This window comes from Falco naumanni, chromosome 6 (assembly GCF_017639655.2).
Source record: "Falco naumanni isolate bFalNau1 chromosome 6, bFalNau1.pat, whole genome shotgun sequence".
Classification (NCBI taxonomy): domain Eukaryota; kingdom Metazoa; phylum Chordata; class Aves; order Falconiformes; family Falconidae; genus Falco; species Falco naumanni.
The window spans coordinates 4,323,966-4,339,888 of record NC_054059.1 but is presented as its reverse complement, the minus strand read 5'-3'; the positions used below and the strand labels follow the sequence as shown (position 1 = coordinate 4,339,888).

The following is a 15,923-nucleotide window of genomic DNA, read 5'->3' as shown; positions in this document are numbered from 1 at the left end:
TCACTTTCCGAGGGTCCTCTGGAAACTCTTGGTGCACTTTGCATATTCTGCAACAACGATTTTCCCTCCTTGAGCTGTTTCAGCCTCGCCAATACGCCAGGGGAGGCGCCCGTAGGTGGGGAAGGAGTTAAAAATAAAAACAAACACTGAAAAGCTATTTGTAAACTGTTTCACTCCTGCGATCATTTCAATCCACGGTTTCTTTAACCGACCGAGCAGCACACCTGCAGAGCAAGTTGGGGCAGGAGACACCCCTCTATAAATACCCGGGAGAACCCTCACCCAGCTGTGCCTCCTCAGGCACCTCCTTGCGCAGGAGGATGACACCAAGCATGCCCATCTTCACGGGAATGTCCGAAACTTTACAGTCAAGAAACAAATTGAAGGGGGGTGGGGGTGGGGGGGTGTTCGCGGAATTCTCAGATGAAAATGCCCTGAATACAATTTCATCTTTGCAACAGTCACCACTGCCCTTACCTGGGCTTCCACAGCTACAAGGTTTCAGGCACTGGGTCATCTCTCCTTCACGCCACAGTCTCCTAACTAGCCAAAGAAAACAGCTGTGCAACTGTTAGACCAAATACAGCTGTAAATCCTGTGAAGCCTCCTCTGCCCTGTCCAGGTGACCTGAAACCTGAAGTCCCAAACCCAGCGATTAAGCAACCCCCAAACACTGTGCACCCCTGTGAAAGCCAGGTGCCCGTCTCCTCCGGTGCCAGTTCAGCACTCAAGGTCTGCAGCCTGGCATTGACCACTGGAGGTCCAGAGTAGAAGTCTGGAAGAAAAGGCATTCCTCAGTTTCAGTTTACTCATAACCCAATGAAACAGCACCAATTCTCATCTCTGTGTGCATTACTTCCTTTAAAAAAAAAAAAAAATTGAGATCAGGCAGGGGAGCAGCAGTCATACAGACTGGCTCCTGGATGCCTTTCAACCAAATGCAGGTGAAAGCTCTGCTCACACTTGAGCCAACTGAGAAGCAGACACACCCAAGAAATTTTCAAATTCCAACCCAGCATCGCTCCTGAAAAGTAAAGCTCAACAGCTGAAACTAATACCTAACAAGAAACAAGTAATTTTTAAAATATGATAGTTGCAATCCATCTAAAGAGGCAAGTGCATTAACTAGCACTGCTGATGTTGGAAAACCTGCAGGTAATCTGGATGGGCAAATCCCAAAGGCTGGGGTTCAAACAAGCACCCCCAGCATGGCTGTTTGTCCAGAGCGTAATCAAACTACTCAAGCTCGCTGGCGTGCAAAATCAGTCTGCAAGAAAAAACCTTTCAGAAGCCATAATTCTTCAAACTGGAACATGGTGACCAGAATGTTTTGTGCATTTACATGGATTGGAACCGGATTCTAGGAACAGAGAAATGGATTTTTCCCTAACTCTTCCTCCAGACCAAGTGATTTTTTGCTTATTCTGACAAATGCAGAGCACGACAGACTTCTGCTGTGACCCCATTACACTGTGGCAGGAGGTGGCCACAGGCTGCCTACAGACCCTACCACAAACGGCTATTCCTTCCCACCCACTGGCTTTTATATTGCCTGTTTACAGAACTGTAGCACCGGGGACACCCTAAAACCATCTGCACCACAGAGTAATTGCACACAGAGACAATGACTTTGCTGCAAGAAATGGACTGAAGTTGTGAGGGAGGACAACAGGTGCCTGAAGAAGGAACAAGGAAAATGTTGGGCCAAGCAAACCACTTTTGGTACCCATGTTTACCACCCCCACCTCACCCTACCCCCCGTAGCACTCAAATCTCTCCTGCACTTTGAATTCCTTTGCTGCTGAGCATGGCAGTCAGCCCTTTCATGTTATTTTAGAGCAGACTGTAAAGACTTTGGTCCTATATAGTTCTCCCGTGACATTACTGACCTTGTTACTCTTTATGCTACTCCAGTTTCCGTAAGAAAGAAAAAAGTAGTTAAAAAATTCTCAAGTGATTCAAACAAGTACTGTGTTCATCTTCAGAAATGACTGGCATCACCTTGAGATCAAAACATCTACCCGATCGCTATAGGAAGGCTTTATAGATTCAAGTTCTATATAGATAACACTTCAACAGCACAATCACTTTTTTCCCTGCCAAAAAGAATCATGAAAAGCACCAGAAATATTTGCAGCAGGGAGCTAACACCAGTTCCAGCTCTCCTTCCAAGCTATTTTCAATAAATTAGTCTTGATAGCATTGCAATTTGTTGAGGTAGAGAACAATATAAATTAACAAAGTCGTGGCAGTCTGGGAAGGGAGGGAGGCAGTATTTATCCCTTGAAAGTAGGAGCTGCAAAGAAAAACACAAAGCATTACACTGATTAAGTAACACACGGGTTGGTGTACAACAGAACTCGTGCATTACATTTGCAGGTTTGTGTTTTGCGTTAATAACTGGGGCTAGACTAAACAATTGGACTGTAGCTGTACCACACTGCATGCCAGAACTTACTCGCTTTGATCTCACAGAATGGTAAAAACTTTGAAGAGAAAGTTTAGAGATGACTTAAATGATGCTCACAGCTTTTTAAGCTTGGAATTTGGTGGTTAGTGCATTAAGCATTACTCACTTTCTGAACAAAGTGGAAAGTTAACATAAATTGGCAGATGACTAACTGTCCAAGAAACAGATTACTGAATGAATCACTGACTCTACTTTTAGCCTAATAACAAGACAAACGAAGAGGAACAAGAAGAGGAAAAAGACAAAAAATTTCCTTGCAGAGTGCTTGTATTTGCACTGGCCACCAAGTTCCAGCTACAAAAAACTACACAAGTTTCATTTACAGTGAGTGAGTTGTGGACCACACTACCCCTCAGTACACATTTAGTAACAGTTACAGGAATAAATGACAGGATTGGAATGAAGTTAAATTGTTGAGCAGTCAGAAGCATTTGGCAGGTTACAGGTTCAACACACAGAAGCACCTCAGGCACAGCAGATACCCGAAGCTGACCTGAAGCACAATTTGGGTTTCCCCACTCAAGAGCAGGACCTAACCAAAAGTCTGCAGACACTTTGATTTTTGCTAGTCAAGTTCTGGCCAAAAGTCTGGCCAATACGCATGGCCACCTTTCAGCTTTGCATAAAATCCCCACGGGCACTGCTCAGGAACACGGGAGCACGCCAGCAGTGCTGTCCCCCTCCCAGACACCGGCCAGCTGGCTCCAGCAGCCACACAGGGTGAAGCTATGCACAACAGCTTGAGGCAATCCAGGTTTCCCACCTAGCAAAGGTCCTGTGCCACCACCACTGCTCCACCTCCCCCCCCCCCCCAGCCCCATCTCTTACTCAAATTGTCTAGAAAATAACCCAGAAATCTACTATCAAGAAAAAGCCATCATCCCCAGAGTGATGAAGGGTTGCCAGGAAGACCTGAGGGTCTAGGATTGCAGTCACCTGGTTCAAACAAAGGTCTCCACAGTCACCAGGTCTGCTCATCTCCTCAGCTGTAACTTAAGGTTGTAACCTAAATTCAGGGGAGCTCATCACAGAGGGGAGATAGGTGACACAACCAGGTCAGATCAGGCCAGCAGCAACCAGGATCAGGTATGAACAACAATAGTTATTTGAATATTTGCAAAAGACAATACTTTTGCATTTTGTTAACGTAGAAGACTTGCTTGAGTTCTGTTTCCCTCTATCGTTTCTTTCAATTGTCTGATACAAATACAAGCCAAAATTAAAAAAGCCCAAACTTTCCATGCACTGGAAACAAGCTCCTACTGCCAAGCTACAGGTGAGGCTGGGCACAAACTGCTAATGGTTTTCTGCAATGCCACCACACAGCAAAAGCAAGACAAGCGTGATCTTCAGGAGATGGGGCATGATGCTGTGACAGTCATTGCGCTTTGGGGACCAGAGGTTCCATGGACAGCTCTAGGTCTTTCAACAAATTTTGGTTTAATTTGATCCCTTACAGAGGTCCTTGCCAGACTCTCAGTAAAACCAACCAGCAGAAAAACAAACCCTATACATACAATGAATAATCTTCTGCCGATTTAGCTCTCGGGGCTGGCCCACTGTGGGGATGAGACAAGTGCCAGGGCAAGTGCAAGGAACGGAGAGGAGACGATGCAGAGCAGAATCATAGTCTCAAAATTCAGTAGCAACAGTGTCTGTCACCCCTGACAGGTGCAGCCCTCAGTGATTCTGGACACAAGTCCCATTTCCGAGTCAGCAGAGCTCAGAACATGGATGAGATTTAGACGCATCATGACCCAACCCTCATGACACTTCTGATGCCAACCTTTTCTAAAGAAAAGCTGAAATCAGAGCACTGAACCTATGTCCTCTTGAACTCTGAACAGCCAGTGACACCTTATTTTGCAGTCCTTACCGATTACTCTTCTGTGAACTTCAGTAAGAACTGTCCATAAATAAATCCTTAAGCTGGAAGTTGGCATTTTCTACTATACCGATCTGAAAATAGCAAAATCTGTCTTATTGTTGCCATGTAACAAACAACTGGATTTTCACATGTTTCAAAGTTGTATCTTCACAGGCTTCTGCGCCTCTATTTTTAGTGAGCCTCTCCCAGTAAGAAGCTACGAGACAAAGACTGTCCATCACAGTCTGGTTATACAAGCAACTAACACACCCAAGATATCACAGCACAATCCCAATTAACTACATAAATACATTTAAATATTTAGTGGAAAAACATGCCCATGACACGGAGGGGGCTGGGATAGGTCTAGATATTACTGAGAATCTGCCCCAGAATGGATTTTGTAAAAAGCACACTCTGCTTTTAAAAATAGAATAATAAGAAACAAGGAACCATCACATTGTTATAAGGAATAACTTCCTAGTATAAATGTTGCAACAACAGAGAAAGTAAACACCAAGGTTTCACAACTGTTGGAATTTTCACTCTTAACCAGGAAGAAAAGACTAGCTCTGCCTCATTTACAGTCTTTAAATCTTACAACAACACAGGCAACTTGAAAGCAGGCAGTCACACTCTCTATGCAGCAGATCAGGAGACACTGATTGCACTGCCATTAAAAGTAGAACACCTTGTGTAGAAGAATTAAAATCTGATATACTGTAACAGCATGGAGGGCATGCTTTGTTGACATGTAAACAAAATAACCTCATGTTCTAGGAGGCACAGTTTCAAACAAGATACAGTATGTGCCAGGGGTTCCTTCACCGCACTGAACGTGGGGCGGTCTTTAGAAAAAGATTTCAGCCTCATAGGTAAACAGCTAAAAGGATGCCAGCACATTTGAAAACTATTACTTAAACAAAAACAAACAAACAAACAGAGAGAAAGAAAAATTTAATAGAGCACTTTCTGATTTGCCCTTTTTTCAGTATCACTTTCAGTACTGGAAGACGTGTGTTTCCTTCTAGGTAACGACAAACACATCCTGCAGTTGTCATTTATTCTTCAACTCCTATTTTCTGTTTACTTTCCTCTTCGGTTCCTCTGACCCCAGCTCCAACAGCAAAACAGGTCACTCGGCCGTCTTACTGTCCTCTCTCTAATGGAGTGGAAGAGAGGTGGAGAACAGCAGCTCAGCAAGACAAGGTAGTATGCCAAGTCTTCCCCCACTCAACATAAATAGATTATATTTTCCAGATGCACATCTCTTGACACCAAGGCTAAGTGTCGACAATACTCACTGCAGTGAAATGCAAAACGCTGAGGAGACAGGAGAGGGGAAGATTTTTAGCACTGTAAGAAGTGCTACAATTAGGGGGTTTGGGTAGGGTATGAGATCTTCCCCTGTTGCACAGCAAATCGCTAAATCTTCCATAAGTTTTAAAAAAACAGAAGCTCAAAGTAATATTTTCCAACCTTTCACTAAGAGTAGGGGCCAAAACCACACGTTTTAAAGGTCTTCCACAGTTTTATTATTAGAAACAGAAACACTACTGATACTGATGAGTCATTTGTATTGGCGGAAACCAAGAACACCCATTTTCTTCATCTGTTACAAAGCTTTCAATGTGGTTTTCTATTCATTACTGGTCAAAGTAGTTGACTAAAAACAAAACAAGTGACAAGAACTCACCTTGTTGCTATTAAAGCCTGTTCTATACCAGCTGATTTTGTTTATCACACTTTCACAGATTGTTTTTTGTCCCATTCCACAAAAATAAGAAAAATACACAAAGGACAACTACAAATCTAAACTCAGTGACAGTAAATCCAGAACTGCAGACGAATAATTCACTCCGCTTCTGCAAAGGCTTTTGTGATCGACTAAGAAAGGAAAAAGAAAGAAGAGAAAAAAACCACAATAAGAAGATCAGTTAAAAATCATCAGTCAGCAGAAGCTATCATTTTAGGATCCTTATGAGTAATCAGAATAGAGGCTGTAAATAAAGAAGCAGTTTTACAAGAGCACAAGTTTTCGTCTTCATGCAAATGAAGGAAACCTTTCATGCTAATAGGCAGCGATACTGCCACACAGGAGATAATAACCAAACTAAGAAACGGCAAAATTCTGAAAACTGAGGATGGCTAAAGCCATTGTTTTAAAGTTTAATTAGAATTCCTTGCTGGCTTTAAAGATTTCTGCCATAAAAAGGAGTGGAGGGTAGGAGACCGTACAGCTTGCAATTGGCAAGGGAAAATACAATTCATACGCTGGACTTGCCACATCCAAATTGGGAACAATGCTCGGGGGGATTGTTTTTTGGTAACATCCCATTCACAAAATAAAGAAACAAAATAAACCCCAGAGGTTTATTCCTGCTGAACATCTGCAGCACCTAGCTGTACTTTAAGCACAACCTCTGCAGTGGTACGATGGATTTCTACTTCACAGATGCACCTAGGAGAACAGCAGCCCGGCAAAATGACAGTGTATTTTGATACTACTGGGGAAGAAAACCACAGCAAAGCAATGACCAGGGAACTGAAAATAACCTTTGAACAACAGCTCGGCACTGACGGTCTCTCTGCCTGCGCCTCCTATTGTGGATAGTTTATAGCAAGGGTAGCTCCAAGCTGCACCAGACACGTGAGTCAGCAAGAGCAGCTTGCAGGAAACTGCTGACATGTTCAATTGCTCTCACATACAGTGAACACACCTACCCACTAAATAAAAAAACAGGCTGCATGCAAATCGGGGTAAAGGAACACCTCCACACCTACAGTTCCTGTTTTCCTAGTTCAGGTTTAAATTTTAAAGCGCTCACTAGTAAAAAAATAAAACCACCCTCAGTGGATGTCGGCTATAAGAAGTAGCTATGATTAAGTCTCGAGGGTCATTTTGTTTATTTAAACAGACATAACTGCTTTTCCTCTTTGCAAAAAACAAAATTGCTGCTCCACAGCCCAGAAGCCCTGTATGGTCACAAGCAGTAAAGAGTTCCTGTTTTTCTTGGTGGGGAGACTCCTTTTGAATCTATGCATCAAAACCCATCTACCCATCACAGCCCAGCTGAGTGTTTTCAAAGCTCAGAAGCAAAAACATAAGCTTCCAGCTTCTGTTGCAACTCCTACTAGGTGTAAACTGGAAATCCCCAGCTTTTTTGTTCCTAGCAGCCTTTCAAGCATCTGTTCAGTTGATACAATAGCAGAGAAAGCTGTATGCAAATTATAGGTCTCGGGAATAAATCTGGGAGAATCTGACCCTTTCAGGTCACCTTACACGCTAAAAAGAAGAAGAAAATGGCATACCTCAGGTCCTGGTGCCTCTCGCCCCTGCAGCCACCACCACCACCACCTCCTCCTCTTCTTCTTTTGAGGCACTGAATCTAAAGTGTCCCATCTTGTTCCGACGGCACGTTTGCACCAGCAAGTGTAAACAGCCAAGGGGGAGCAGCGGCAGAGGAGATCAGGGAAGGATGAGGGGCTATACACACAGTGCAGCCCTCTCACCCACACAGCAGCGCAGTTCAGCCCCCGACCCGTTAGCCTTTGCAGGCAACTTGTTTCAAGCCAAACAGGGACACATCTATTGATCTACTGAGATGCCAGTGCAGCACAGCTGGTGCTCCTCTGGTTGTTGCTGTGGCTCTTTCTGCATAAAGATCGATACAATCAAGAGAGGAGTCTTCCGAGCCCAATTTTGGACAGATTGAAGCTCTGCTCTACATGTAAACTTTTAGCATAAAAGTTTTCCCAAACTTATTCTCTCATTCCTTTTTATTTACCTGTTCTGAACATGTGGTTGCTTTTTGATCAATACCATTACTTCTAGCAACTTAGGAGCTTTGAGTCCATCACTGGCCACAAAGGCATCTGTATACATTCCATTGCTTGCCTGCTTTAAAATTTTAATTCATAGCCAAGAGTGGCACAGTAAGTAGTGCTCTTTTCAATCCACTACAAAGATGTTTCTGCCTAACTAAAAAGCAGAACGAACACATTGCAACTCAGCTGGCAATATTCATACATTTTACATCTTCTCAATGCAAGCTTCAAATGAATGTGTAATATTCAAGCAGCTGCCAAGGTTAATGTATTTTGGCTGAATTTAAAGGAATGAGGACCATTTTTTTGTAAAAAGCTGAACAAGCAGTTTGAGCACTGTTCTGGAAAACCTTGGGGGGTTACTGGGGATAGAAATCTACTGCCCATTCAGCTACTGCAACAAAATAATTTAGGCATCTACTCGAATATCAGTAAAGAACTGCAACACCAAAAAGATTCTCTTTGGTATGTGGTCAGGAAGAACACTGAAAGCAGCAGAACTAACTCAGACTTAGAGAAAGCTTTTAAGTTTAAATCCAAATTTTCTTAAACAAATTAATGGAATGATTGGTGTATTTCCCCTAACAGTTCAACTCAGAAACCACCAATATAGGACCATCACACCCAATAGGAGCAGACCTGGAAATTCAGACCCAGAGGTGAAAGATGGAAGCATCCATGCCTTCCAACGTAAGTCACATCTGCTAAATACTACAGGTATGTTCACGCAACTTGTAAACTAAGAAGCCATTCAGAGAGCACTCCTTTGAGTAAAAAGGCACCTACATTTTGACTTGCATATATAAACCATGTTCATACCACCTAAATTAAAATCACAAGAGACTCTGTTCACCTCACAGAATAAATGCTATTCAATTTACACCAACAGTTTATTACATAAAAATGTCATTACTACCAAAATGATTACTTTGCATATATTAATGTTACACATCTCATTTTTCAGCTTAGTACTGTAATTGTCTCTCAGCTACGCTCTAAGAGATCTCCCCTTTATCTGTGCGTATGTGAAGTCCTACCCAAAAAGAATGTCACAAGCACACAATGAGAAAACATCTTTTTTTATTCTTCTTGGATTTTTTTTTAAAATGTGATCGCTGGTTGTTTTTTTTTTTCCATGGCTGGTGATATTTTTAGAGAAAACCTTGAGGAAAATAACTAATTGGCAATCATACTGTAGCCTCATTAAGAAAAATAGCTATTACACTTCAGAACAGAAAATCAAGCAATTGAAGTTTTAAAATAAACAAGGGCAAGCAACTCTGTCACATATTCCACACTGTACATCATCTATACAGGGTTTTATTTTCAGCTCTCTTTGTTATTAATTATGTACATGCAGAAAGAGATATGCAAGATTGCTATACAGTATGGAGATTTTACTAAACTCATCAATTTCAATGAGACTCTGAGGCCTTCTACAATGTCAAAGATTTACTAGAATCTCTTCGTATTAGGAGTGTCATGTCAATGCCTGTTTGTTGGGATTTGGACCGTTACTCTCAACTAGCAACTCGGGTGCCATCTCCAACTTTCCTTCACGCCCAGCACAGAAGAGTGAACAGACAGTGTTTTCTTGCTTCAAAATGAACGACAGAAAGCAAAGAAAGGAGAGGAGGGTGTCCCACCTACATCACCAGCACATCCTGCCAGCATGCACCACCTTAATACCAACAGATGCTCCAGATGTGCCTCCACACCAGAAAAAGACTAGGAATACCTGCTCTAGTACTGTTTCCCCAGTTTGAGACATCTGGGCATAAACAATCGCTCACGATTAACCAGTTCCGATCTGTCAGCACGTGCATCAGTCATGTATCTGCTGTGCACACCTTTCCCATGTGTGCACCTTTGCCATGTGCACATCACAGTGGTAAAAGTTCTCAAAAATGTTAGTTGTTTAACCACAAATTGCATGGCAGAGTTGCCTAGCATTGTCCAGAAATGCATACTCTGCTTCTGCAGAGCACTTCTGCAAAACATCTCTAAATATCCTGACAACCACCCCATCTCCAAAATCACTAGGGACCTTTCTTGTCCACTTGACAGCTCAGCGTACTGGTGTACATCTGTTTGAATGGCTCGTCCAGTGTTACAGAGCTAACGAACACAAAAAGTAGACCTATGATCCTGATTTTTCAATCTTCTACTTTTCCAATTAGTCACGGCTTCCTTCCACTTCTTGCCGAGCACCTTCAGAACAGCCTTTGAAGCTGGAGGGTCAAATGTGAAAAACGATGCTGAAAGCACAGGTTCAGTACACCGCAGGGAAGTACAACGCCGATCCATTTTGCTGCACAAGTGCCCAGATCCCAGCGACGGGGGCAGGCGGGTGGGTACAAAAGGCAACACGGGCTTTTAAAGGAACAAGCCCCCATCTGAAGTGGAATTTTATTTCTATCTGTCAGATGTAAAGCCTCCTAGAACACTGGTTTCAGGCTGTTGCTACAACAGCCCCGTAGACAACAGCTTCAGACGAAACCTTATCGCTTTATTCTATCCATCTCATCAAACGCAATTATCTCAAATTTCAGTATTTACGTACCTGAGCGAGTCACTTCACCCAAGCACCACCACGCTCTTCAAACTGCTGAGCATTCCACCGTCTACGGCAGAACCTCAGACAATTCCCAGCCTGAAAAAAACCGACTGGTTTCTAGCTCGAGCCCCGGACCACCCGATTAAAATATGCACAAGTTTAGCGACAGTTCCAAAGTCTTTGAGAACGGGCTTTCATCATGAAAACACTGACACGGCTTCAACTAGCACAAACAGCAGCACCGCGATTTCCCAATCTTTCCAACACCCTGAAGAGTATTTTTAATAAGATGTCATCCCCGCCTCACGTTTATTACCATTGAATGACAAACGGGGTTTACTCCGGAGCTGCCGGGGCTTCGGCGACAAGGGCACGACGATCTCACGATAACTGAAGCGTTTGAAGCAAGACACCCGCCGCATTACAAAAATAGCCTGCTCCACAAAAGGAGAGGCACGATTTCACACTTAGAGTCTTTCATGACAGCCAGCGTCCCCGCGGCGCGCTGCCTTGCCTACACGCTCCGTTCTAACGATCCAAGAAACTGTTACCGGAGTTCGCATCCCCCCCGAACCCGCGCGGGGGGGCAGGGGCCGCCGCTCGCCCGGGGGTTCTGCCCGCTCGCCCCGAGCGGCTGCAGGTGGCCGCGGCGGCGGGACGGCGCTGGGCGGAGGGGGCTGCCCGGGGCCTCCGGGCCGCCCGGCGGTGCGGAGCGGTGCGGAGCGGTGCGGAGCGGTGCGGAGCGGTGCGGTGTGAGCGCGCACACGGACAGCGGGGCGCCCGCCGCGCACTCCCCGTTACGCAACGCGCGTGTTTCCCACTTCGGGGAGCGGGCAGCCAGCACAGCCCGCGGCCGCCCGGGCGGGGCGCAGCCCCCCGCCTGACCCCGCGCAACAGCTGCTCGGCGAGGAGACGGGGAAAACCCACGCTGCGCCCCCCACACCCCGGCCAGCCTCCCCCCAAACTTCGCCCCCCCACCCCTTCCCCAGCGGGGCTGCCGAGCCGCGGAACAGGCGCACTCACCTCGCCTCCGCGCAACTTTCGGGGGTCTCCCCTCTCGCTGCAGCCTGGGGGAAGGGGGGGGGGGGGGGGGAGGCCGTGGGGCGGGGTGGAGCGGGGCGGGGGGGGGGAAAGACTGTTACGGCTGAGGAGGTTTGGGGAGGGGGGGGGGGTTGCTCTTGTTGTTTCTGCTGCTGTTGTTTCGGAAATTCTTATTAATACGTCTCTGCGGTCAGAAAACTGCACCCGCCCCCCCCCAAATGAAAAAAAAAAACCCGCCCCAGACGCTCATCACATGGCGATTGCTTTGAACCAGCTGCTTCCAGCGCCAAAGTCTTGCGGAGAAAAATAAAGGGGGAAGGGAGGGAGGGAAGGAGGGAGGGAGGGAGGGAGAGGGCTGGCAGGGGGGCCGGAGGAGGAGAGAAAGCCGCAGCGGAGGGAGGGTGGGAAGGAGGGAGGGAGGGAGGGAGGGAGGGAGGCGGGGGGGGGGGAGCGGCACCGCGGCGGCTGTGTCGCTGCCGGAGCGGCCCCCGGGGCGGGCGGCGGTGGCAGCCCGGCGGAGGCGGTGAGGGAAGGCGGCACCGCGCTGCTGCCGCGGCCGCTGCTGCCCGGCTCTGCCGCGCGCCCGCCGCCGCCGCCTCGCGCGCCCCGGCCCAGCGCCGCCCCCGCCCCTCAATCGCTACATTGTTGACATTCGCAGGCTGACATCATCCTCCCCGCCCCGCCGCCCGCTCCATTCACAATAACGCTACGCCAACGGCGCAGCGCCCGCTCCCCGGCCGGCCCCGGCCCCGGCCCCCACGCACGGCGAGCGGCGCACGGCCGCTCCGCCAATGGCGGCGCCTCTGACGTTCCCCCGCCCCGCCCCTCCGGCCGCCGAGGGGGAGGCGCATGCGCAGCCCGCCCTCCCGCGCTTCCCGCGGTGGGTGTGTGCGGGCGGGCGGGAGCGCGCGCGAGCGAGCGCGAGTGTGTGTGTGTGTATGTGTGTGTGCGCGCGCGCTTGCCGCCGGACCCCGCGCGGGGCTCGCGCCGGCGGCCGCAGGGGGCTCTGGGAGCCGTAGTCCGCCGCGAGGGGCCGCCGGGGCCCGGGCAGGCCCCGCGGCAAGGCCCGTCCCCGCGGCGCCGGCGGCGGCGAGGTGCGGCGCGCGGCTCCCGGGCGGCAGGCGCTGGGGGGGGCCGGCGCCCGGGCCGCATGGAGGCGAGCGGGGGCGCGGCGCGCGGGGGCGGCGGGGGGCCACGGGCAGGGCGAAGCGCGGCCGCCCGGACGCCCCTCGCTGCCGGCCGCGCCGCGGTGTTGGTCCCGATGGTCCTCCACGGGCCCCGCCCCCGGAGAAGCCTCATCCTACCGGCATTGCCGCCCGCCAGCGCCCAGCAGTCCCGAGTCAGCCCCGCCGCGCAGCGCAGGGACAGCTAAGCGCTCCCAAGACAGACAAACGGGCCCCGGTATCCCCGCCGAGTGCCGCCGGCGCGGGGGCCGCAGGGGGCCCGCCCAGGAGCCCCTTCCCGGCCGAGGCCGGGCGCCGCCGGGCCTTCTGCCCAGCGGGAAGCCGCGACTCCTGCAAGAGATCCGGCGGCGGCGGCCAGCGCTTCGGAGCGGGACCCCGAGCGTCCCGAGAGATGAGATGCAGTTGGGAGAACCGGCAGATGAATAAACCGCGTTCTGCAAGCTCGGGTCGCGCAGCCGGGCTGAGACGGAAAAACATAAAGATGAAAGACGGCTGATAAAAAGGAAAGTTAGAAAATAAATGATTCACAATAGGGGCTGTGAGTGAGATTATCTCTGGACACATCTCTAATTAAAGGACGTTGGATAACTAGAGGGTTACATTTTCCTGGGTCAGTGGTCTTGAAGAAGAAATTGCAGTTGCGGTAAATGTCAATAAAGAACGATGGTGACCTGCTACTAACAAAAGCACATTCATTAATTAACGTGGGCGTGTTTGTTATTTTTTCTGTGTTTATGTCAGTTTTATTGCACATTCTCTGTTTCCCCCTTTCACTACAGAGAGATGATAGATAGGGTTTTCCGTGCCTTTTAGAGTGGCACAGTTTCTGTGAAGTTATTTCACCGATGTCTTCTCCTGAAATTGCAGCAGCTCCATCGGCCAACCTGTGTTTTCAAAGTCTACTAAGCTACAGAAAACTATGCAAATGCCGCATGCCAACGCAAAATCAACTCTTCATATGCAACGACAAATATATCATTACTTTTTAAAAGCATAGTTCTCCCCTGGCTTGCATTTTGCACAATTGCCCACTTGTGTGAAGTGAAAAGCGTTTCAGTTTGGTAGCATTTCACCCCTACTTTTCCAAGCTATGTGTGGCTGCAGAGTAGCACCCCACTGGAGAATTTGACTCATAAACTTCACTTGCCCTTTCCAAGTAATGTTCATATAAAGCCTTACTCACAAGTGCCATTTAGGTTCTGGTTCTGCAGACTTATATGGTGTTAAGCCTGTGAAAAGTCCCACAGTGTGTAAGGGGACATGCCATGTTTAAACACTAGCAGGACAGCCTTCTTGTTGCCTTGTTTTTCCTAGAGACACACAAAAAAATTTCTATTGGTGTGACAGATAAAAATACTGTATTGAGAAGGACAGGGAGATAAAAATAGGCCATGCAGCATTTGTAATGCTTTAGTTAGCATGCTGTGTGCCCATTATGCTGCTGCATTCAAAGTGCACTTACTCTGTTATTTACAACACACTACAGGAGATACAGCTCCAGGTAGTTAAAGCCAGCCAAACAGAAAACTCGGCAAAGCGATCTGTATACACCTGCGCCCATGGCATGCGTTTCTGAAAGGTGCAGTAATTGCCATTTATCGTACTGGCCAACATTTTAAAATTAATGTTACAATTTGGCTTAAAGGAAGCGTAAAATGAAAACATCCATTTTAGATTTTATTCTTCTATTTACCCTGTGATAGAATTTGCAGTGACTTCAGTGTGAACCGGATCAAACTTGTGCGGAACTGAGATCAGCACAGAGTAAAAAAAGCCAGAGCCAAGCACGGACTGGGCACTTAGGCTTTTTGAAAACTCACCAAGCACCTCTGTGCAACTTCTGGTATCCAAATACTGTTAATAATTTTGTGACCGACTCATAATGGAAGACGGTGTTCAGATTCCGGTATATCATTCCGATCGTGATTTTATTGTAGTTGTTATATCTATATAACACTAGAATAAACTGGGGAAAAACTGACAGTTGATTTTCAAAAACAGAAGGAATATTACACTAACCAAATGAAACCTACTATTTAAAAATGCTATTTTTATATTGTGCATTATACATTTTAATGCATTGGCTTCCCAGTTAATTCCCAAACTGCTCATATTCCAACAACAGATCTAGTCTGATCCTGTTTCCATTGGAATCAACTATTGCCACGCCTCAATTTTTGTGTATGTAACTATTTCTGGACCGTTTTTCTTGAAGTACAGCCAAACATGTATTCCAGACAAATATGAATTATTTGAAGAGATGTCATGTATTGTCTCTCAAAATGATCCAGAGTTTGTCAAGCAACATCAAAATACGATAAGAATAAATGTGAAGAGGTACAATTTAGAAGTTATCCCGTGAAAACCTGAGGGGTAACTTGCCATGAATGCTGCAATGCTATCCTCAAAAAAAGGCTAAACCATGCATTCAGCAACTGGTTTTAACTCAGCTCTATGGAAAAATTTCCTGGTTACACGTTACCTTTACTAATGTCTTAATTACATGGTTTCTCCACGCCGCCGTGACTTCACCCCTTTAGAAAGGACTGCCTTGTTGAGCTTATGGCAGTTGACCTGCTTTTCAGTGTTTTCTTTGTGGATAACACAAAACTTTCCAGACTATCTGAATCACGAATATATATTTCAATCATATTTCATATGTAAATTTAGAAGATTTTAGATGGAATCCAATATTGTAAAACATGTCCCAACATCCCTTTCTGAGATCTCATTTGCATATCAATCTTGGAACTTGAATAGTCTTAATAGTGCCACTTGTTGGAGAGCTCCGTGTATTGCAAGGTATTTCAATCGTGTATCTATAAAAACAAACTGCTTTTTCCTGGTGATCGGTAATTCCTACTTTAAAGTGCTGTGGGAAGAGATGAAAGTACTGCACAGAACAACTTTTTTTTCAGTCTCGGCTTCAACCACGCTGACTCAAAGCCTCTATGAATGAGCAACATGTTAGTGGAT

The 15,923-nt window shown here is 46.9% G+C and overlaps 1 protein-coding gene across 1 annotated transcript in view; it reads right to left on the bottom strand.

Moving 5' to 3' along the window:
* BACH2 (BTB domain and CNC homolog 2) overlaps positions 1-11,836 on the bottom strand; it is a 197,049-nt gene extending 185,213 nt beyond the window's left edge. Inside the window, exon 1 of the mRNA XM_040597406.1 lies at positions 11,746-11,836. The gene's annotated coding sequence lies outside the window, so the exon portion shown is untranslated. The remainder of the gene's footprint in view (positions 1-11,745) is intronic.
* Between the last annotated feature and the right edge of the window lie 4,087 nt (positions 11,837-15,923).